The sequence below is a fragment of the Cornus florida genome, unplaced genomic scaffold, assembly GCF_030987335.1.
Source record: "Cornus florida cultivar Cherokee Brave unplaced genomic scaffold, ASM3098733v1 CherokeeBrave_3.0.0_Hap2_Chr03, whole genome shotgun sequence".
NCBI classification, from domain to species: domain Eukaryota; kingdom Viridiplantae; phylum Streptophyta; class Magnoliopsida; order Cornales; family Cornaceae; genus Cornus; species Cornus florida.
In genome coordinates, this window is record NW_026775573.1 from 80,574,190 (window position 1) to 80,582,293 (window position 8,104).

Consider the following 8,104-nt stretch of genomic DNA (forward strand, 5'->3'; position numbering starts at 1 on the left):
TTCCTAGTGAAGAACCTTATAAGCATTTGGATGAGTTTTTTGAAGTGTGTTCCACCGTGAAATACACAGACATGCCGGAGGAAGTTTTAAGACTTAAACTTTTTCCTTTTACCCTTAAAGACAAGGCAAATATTGGTTCAACAATCTTAGGCCTTTTTCGATAACTTCTTGGGCGAAAATGCAACAAGAGTTCTTGAAAAAATACTATCCGGTTTCTAAGACCAATGCCATGAGAACTTCAATTAGAGAATTTTCTCAAGGGGATAGGGAAATGTTTCATGAGGCATGGGAAAGATTTAATGATTTGCTTAGAAAGTGCCCTCATCATGACATACCTAAGTGGCAACTAGTCTAATATTTCTTTGAAAGTTTACCGGATAATCACAATGGTATGGTTGATGCATCTATGGGTGGTTCTTATCTTGATAAGCGTGAAAATGATGTGTGGCAATTGTATGAAAGTATGGGTAAAAATTTAATGCATAGGTCCTTATCTTCTAAAAATGGTAAAAACCTAGGTTGAAGGAAGAATGTCGGCTTGTATCAAGTTGACAACTCCAATGACATAGCCGCCGAGATGAAATCCTTATCTCAAAGATTTGATCAATTTTTGATCAACCAAAATTCGGTAAATCAAGTATCTTCTTCCCCTACTCATATTCATCATCGTGCATCTAATGAATCTTGCATGACTTGTTCAAGTGTCTTGCATTCTACTTCCAATTGTCCCCATGGACATGTGCAAAGTGAGCCCCATGAGCAAGTCAATGCTACATTTATTAATCAAGGGAATAATCCCTATAACACTCATTACAATTCAAGTTGGATGAACCATCCAAATTTTTCTTGGAAAAGCCAAGGGGAAGGCTCAAACCCTCCCCAAGGTGGTTTTTAAGGGAAGTATGTTCCACCACCAATACAAGGCCAAGGTTCCCAAGGTTTTAAATCATCATCATTTCAATCACATGGCAATCAATTTTCTAATTCTCATTTCCTAATCAACCATCTTATTCCCAAGGAAACTCTAGGAGTCCCGCCTTTGAAGAGAAAGTTTTGACCGCTCTAGGCACTCAAGAGGCGAACACTCAACTGTTTCATTCTCATTCTCTATCCATTGCTAAGCTAGAAACCCAAGTAGGGCAAATAGCTAGTACCTTAAATGCTAGAGAGAAGGGGAAGATGCCTTTGAATGCCTTACCAAAGCAACAATGTGTTGTGGAGACTCATTCCTCATCGGAAGGACACACAATTAAGCATGTCAATGCGGTGACAACCTTGAGAAGTGGAAAGATTGTGGACAACAAAGTAGGTGTGTCTAATGAAGAGAGTGAACAAGTGAAACCAAAAGTTAACACCCGTCCCATTTCTATTATATTCCTCCTTCATTGCATATGCATGATCATTTAAACGAGAAAGTGTCAGAAAGTGATTTGAAAAGTGAGTCCAAAATTGATTTGAAGGTAGAATTGAACAAAGCTTTGAAAAAGGATTTTAAAAATTGTTGTGTTGATGATGTTTCAAAGAAAATTTTTGACAAAGCTTTTGAGCCAAGAGCTCCATTTTCGGATGCCTTAAAAGGATCCATTTATCTTGATAAACAAAAGACCAATGAAATTATTGAAATGTTTAGGCAGGTGAAGATTAATCTTCCACTTTTGGATGTAATTAAGCAAATTCCGGCTTATGCCAAGTTCTTAAAAGATCTTTGCACCCAAAAGAGGAAGAACAAGAGCCAAGCACCTAGGAAAGTGGTCTTGACCGAGCAAGTGAGCTCAATCTTGCAACATAACACCCTTCCAAAGTTTAAGGACCCCGGATCGCCTACTACTTCTTGCATCATTGGTGACCATGTCATTAATCGGGCTCTTCTAGACTTAGGAGCAAGTGTTAATTTTCTTTCATACTCAAAATATGTTAAATTAGGCTTAGGAGACTTGAAACCGGCGTCGGTGTTTTTACACCTTGAGCCTAGGGGTATCATTGAGGACGTCTTGATTAAAATTGATAAATTCTTCTTCTGGGTCGATTTCGTTGTCATTGACATGGAACCGGTTCCAAATCCCAAGAGCCAAATTCCCGTTATCCTTGGCAGTCATTTCTTGGTAACCTCAAATGCCAACATCAATTATAGGATGGGGGTAATGAAAATTTCATTTGGACATATGAAAGTGAAGTTGAATATCTTCAATCTAACCCCAAATTCATTTAACAAGCACGAAGAAGTAAATGTTGTAGAAAAATGTCTAGACAATGAATGTGAAAGAATGGAGTCTTTGCTTGAAACCAAAACTTTAAAAAGTTCATCTTCAACCTTGAATTCAAAAATTGATGTTTCAAAATCTTGCTTTGAAAGGGCATGGAAGCCCAAAGATCACATTGACAAAAGACCAACAAATTCCTTTGAACCTAATCCAACAAGTTCTTTAAGGAACCGTTTATTGGGTGGAATTCAATGTACTTATCACCTTGACAAGGAGGGGATGCATTACAAGATGTTTGATCCGGGTTAAAAGAGCCCAACATCTTGCTAGAGATGTTAAAGACTAGTAAATGCTTCGTAGGGTTTACAACCCTATTCCTCCCCCATTTCTGTTTTATCTTTCATTTCTTGCGTCGTCTAGATATGTTTTGGAATTCATACACATGGCTAGGAATTTTGATTGAGTATGCATGCACTTTCGTTCTAAAAATAGGCAATGGATACAATCACTCAGAATCTAATTGCTCAATGCAAATTCCTAAGAAGAAACTGACTACTGAATGGATTGTCAAGAAAAAAGGAAAGCTGGTTCAGGTGGAAGAGGATACAATTATTGGGGGATCTAACTCTGAGATTGTGGCAGATAATGTCATCATTACACAGGTGGAATTAACTCCAGCAGTGGAGAATTCTCCGTTAGCTGAGGAGAAAGCTAAGGTTCCTGTGGTTAACCCTGAGAAAGCTATAACTTACTTGCAAGAAGAGTCTGGTTTGGGGGAAGTCCAGGTTGAAAATGAGGTCACGGGAATTCCTGATACCAATATTACTATTGTGATGCCGAATTTAGATTTTCTAGAGATTTCCCCTAGTTTGGATCCTCTTGAGGTCTCTACCTCAAACAATGTTCAGAATAAGATACATTCAGAAGTATCTGGTTCATGATTTCCAGTGCCTGAGGGTCAACAAAATTCAAATGGTAAAGGCACACCTATGGCAGTGGAAAGCTCTCTATTAAAAAGCACTCCTCTAACTAAAAACTAAAAGAAAAAGCAAAGAAAGAAGGAGGCTGAAACTGAAGCTAGTGCAAGAATTACTCGGGTATGGTGGCTGGTGGAGCTGATCCACCATCCTCTACACTTCTATGATTGGTATGTGGAATGTGAGGGGGCTCAACAGAAGGGGGATGCAATAGGAAATCCTCTCTTGGTTGAGCAAGAACTCTTTGTCCTTGGTCTGCCTGGTGGAGACTAGGGTTCAAAGCCACAAGTTTGATAGAATTAGTAGTCGAATTAGGGCTAATTGGCTTTGGTGTCACAACTATGATGCAGTGTATAGAGGTAGGATATGATGTGGATGGAACCCTCTTATGTTTGATATTCAGATTGTTGAAGTTAAGGCTCAAGTTATATTACTTAAGCTTAGGTTTCGAAGTTTAGGGTATCAACGCTGGCTGAGCTGTGTGTATGGGGAAAACACAGTGGAAGAAAGAAGGGATCTTTGGAGGTGTTTAACTGATATGGCAACTTTGATCTCTAGCCCTTGGTTACTTATAGGAGATTGGAATGTTATTAAAAGTAATGGGGAAAAGCTTGGGGGGAATTATGTTCCTTGGAGAGTGCTTAAAGAATTCAATGATGTTATTGATTCTCTTACTCTCTTAGATATCCCTATTTCTAATGGTGTAATAATAGGAGAATTCTAAGAAGGCAAATTTATGCCCAATTAAGTAGGGGATTGATGAATGCAGATTGGTTTAATTCTTTCCCTTCTTCCAGAATTGATCTCACATCATCCATGCTCTCAGACCATAGTGGCTTATGTGTTAGAATCCCAATCACTGTGGCCGTAGGTCCAAAACCTTTTAGGTTCTTAGAGGTTTGGAATGCTCAACCTGTGTTGAAACAGGTGATTGAAGAGACTTGGGCAAGTAGGGTCAATGGAGATCCAATTTGCATGGTGATTAATAAACTGAAGGCAGTTAAAAAAGCTATTAAAGTTTGGAATGGCACCAAATTTGGTTCAGTCCATGAAAAATTGATTGCAGCTAGGAATAAACTAGAGGAATGTCAAGTATCCTTATCTAATGCTCCTATGTGTGTAGAAACTATTCAGAGAGAGGAAGAGGCTAGAAGGACTTATGAACATGCTTTGTCCACTGAAGAAATCCTGGTATCTCAAAAGGCTAGAATCAAATGGAAAAAAGACCTTGACCGTAGTACTCAATTTTTTTATCAGAAGATTAAGACTCATAGGGTTACTAATAATATTACAAGACTTGAAGAGGCTGATGGTACTTTGCTGCAGGATGAGAATGGCATTCGAGATTCATTGTTACAGCATTACAAGTTTTTGTTTACATCTAGAGGTCAAGTTTCTCCTCCTACGGTTGCTTATATCAGAAAATCTCTCAGTGAAGAGGCTGCTGTTACTTTAGAAGGCATTATTATTAGGGATGAAATTAAAAAAATAGTTTTTAATATGGGAATGGATACAGCTCCAGGACCAGATGGCTTTACTGTGAGGGTTTTTAAGGAATATTGGGGAATTGTTGGTGAAGAAGTCAGTTTTGCTGTGCTCTATTTTTTTCAACATTCAATTATGGACAAAAGTATCAACGACACCTTTATTACTCTGATTCCTAAGGTGAAGGAAACGGATAAAGTGGGAGATTTTAGGCCAATTTCCCTGTGCAATGTTATCTACAAAATCATCACTAAATTGTTAGCTAACAGATTGAGTGTGGTTCTTGATCAGATTGTGGGTAAGGAGCAAAATGCATTTATCAGTGGTAGGAAAATTCAGGATAATTTGATTCTTGCTTCTGAATTGTTGAGAGGCTTTGGAGCTAAGAAGACTCAACCTACCTTGGCTTGGAAAGTGGATCTCAGGAAGGCTTATGATTCCATACAATGGGATTTTCTCTCCAGTCTGTTGCAGCTGTATGGTTTTGGAAGTAAATGGATAAGTTGGATTAAAGCAGCAATTTCAACTGCTTTGTTCTCTCTAATGGTGAATGGGAGCCCCCATGGCTTCTTTTAACCATCTAGAAGGATTCGACAAGGTTGTCCCCTTTCACCTCTGTTATTTACCTTGATTATCGAATACTTGTCTTTCGTATTTGAAGCTGAGTGCAGAGAAGGTAACGTGGTAATTGCTCCTGCGGCTAGAAAGGCTAACTATTTGGTGACTCATCAATTTTTTGCTGATGATTTGCTGGTGGTAGTGAGAGGAAATATGGCTTTAGTGTTTACTTTGAGAAGGATGATGAAGCACTTTGAAGAAGTGTCTGGTTTAGCAGTGAATAAGGATAAGTCTAAGGTATTCTTTACCAGGTTTGTGAAGAGGAAGTCTAATGTGCTGAGAATATTGGGCTGCAGGCAAGGTTCTTTTCCTTTTACTTATTTAGGACTTCCTATATCTGATAAGGGGCTAAAAAGATTGGACTGTAAACCTTTGATGGATATGGTCATGTCTGCAACTACAAGATGGGCTGGTATGAATCTCTCTATGGCAGGTCGAATTGAGTTATTAAGGGCTGTGATTACTCCTATGGTTCTTTACTGGTCCTCTATGTATTGTATCCTTGCTGCAGTTGTTAATTTAATTTAAAGAAGGATGAGAAATTTTGCTTGGGGGCATGATGATAATAACTTGAAGCTGCATGGTTTGTGTTGGAAAAAGGTTATGTCTCCAAAAACTGAAGGTGGTTTTGGCTTAAGGCGGATTCTTGACATTGACAAAGCTGCTACATGTTCTTTGGCCTGGGATTTCCTTTTTCCTAAAGATAGGTTATGGGTAGCATGGTTTAAGCAACATAATTTAAGGGATGCTTCCTACTGGTCTGTCATTCCTAAATTAACTCACTTTACCATTTGGAAGAGTATTGTAGCCGTTAGGGAAATTCTGAGGGAGAATTGCTCTTATCATATTGGTAACGGTGCTTTAATTCAAACGTTTTTGGATCCGTGGTGTGGAGGTCATTTTTTATCAAAGGTTTTTAGTTTTAGAACCTTGCGACAGGTTTCTAATAATAAACAAATTGAATTGAGTAGGTTTATTGTTCAAGCTTAGTGGCAAGTTGTTGGTATTCCATTTTAAGTTCAATAATTCATGCAGCAATTCAGGATCTATGGTGGTGCTGATCAGATTTTATGGAATCATAAACCTTTTACTTTTAAAGATGCTTGGGATGCCTGTAGGGAATCTAATTCTGAGGTTTCATGGTTTAGTGACGAGGTATCTCTCTAGCTTCTAGATGTTGTCTGTGTTGCAATAATGACGAACATGTTGATCACATGTTTGTGAATTGTGTATTCTTGGGAGGTATGGTGTGGTTTGGCTGGTATGTTCCATTGGAGGGTTCTGAAAAATAAGCTCAGTTCTTTTGTTACAGATTTGGAGCAACAATTTTGAAGTAAATCTAGCAGATATAAGGTTCATAGGATGCTATTTTAAGCTACATTGTATTACGTATGGAATGAAAGGAATGGTAGACTTCATAACGATGTATCTAGGTCTCCTTCAATCCTATTGAAATGCATTGTTTGGGATGTTTTTGATATTGCTGGTATTTGTTTACAAGACTTTTTATGTTTTTAGGATTTTGGGGTTGTTGTAGGATTGTCTGCACTTCCATCGAAATTCTTTAGTGTTTTGAGTGAGGGGATGCCTTCGCTTGTATTTCTGTACTTTATTGTTTTATTTATAAAATTTTCTTCATTTAGGAAAAAAAAAATTGCATTTTTGTTTTTACTTTTATTTTTATTTTATTTTATTTTATTTTATCTTATCTTAAAAAACCGTAAAAAGATTTTTTTTTTAATTTTATTTTAAAGATTTTTTATTTTTAACTTCTAATTTTCTTTTCATTTTAAAATTTTCAAAATCCAAAAATTTATATATTTTCTAAAATTCCAAAAAATTGTATTTTATGTTATTTTTCCAAAAATCCAAAAAAAATGTTTTGAATTTCAATTTTTAATTTGTAAATATTCAAATATATATATATATATATATATATATATATATATATATATATATATATATATCTAAAATAAATAAATAAATAAAATAAAATAAATATGTTGTTTAGTGAACAGAGATGGATTTCAACATTTTTAAGATCGATGTTGTTCGATTGATCGAAATTTTTTCGTGATCGATCGAATCTGTCGGGAAATGTTTTTAAAAACAAAACCCTAGGGTTATTAGATCGATTCAAAGATCGATCTAAAGACCTTTTCATCCCTTGCCGCTGCAAACAATCTCTCTCCCATCTCCGGCGACCTTCTCGAGCCTCGAATCTCTCTCCTTCATCTCAGATCTCATCTCTCTCCTTCGCACCACTTCTCTCTCTCGAATTTGGTACGTTTCACATTGTATTTCTTGATTTCGATCTTCAATCCTATGTTTCAGATGCTTGCCATGTTAGATCTAGGGTTGCTATGTCTGAATCTTGCCATATTTGAAGTTTCCATGATTGTGTATACGTGTATATATGTGTATATAGTTTTGTATATATATTTCATTTTTAAATCAATTTTTGAGTGTCACGGGCCAAACAAGTGACCCATATTGTGTTATTAGTGTGTGAGAGGGCCCCACAAGTTTGCTTGGGTGCCCCCATGCCTTCCACGTCATAGATCTGTGACTTTTCAAATTTCCCATCCCAGTTCGATCGATCGAAGTTTTTTTAGATCGATCATTGAAAGATCGATTGAACTTATCTCAGATCGATCTCATAGAGATCGATCTCACATTTTTGTGATCGATCAAACTTCACAGATTTGCATCCCACACTTCACACACTTTCTTATGTGATTCCATGCTATCTCATACATGCCCAATGCTTGTGTTTTCCACATTGTATGCATTCGATACTTATATTGTTTAGCATGCTTCACT

At 37.0% G+C, this 8,104-nt stretch overlaps 1 pseudogene; it reads right to left on the reverse strand.

Moving 5' to 3' along the window:
* Window positions 1-234: 234 nt before the first annotated feature.
* On the reverse strand, window positions 235-333 carry LOC132301850 (small nucleolar RNA R71; annotated as a pseudogene).
* Between the last annotated feature and the right edge of the window lie 7,771 nt (window positions 334-8,104).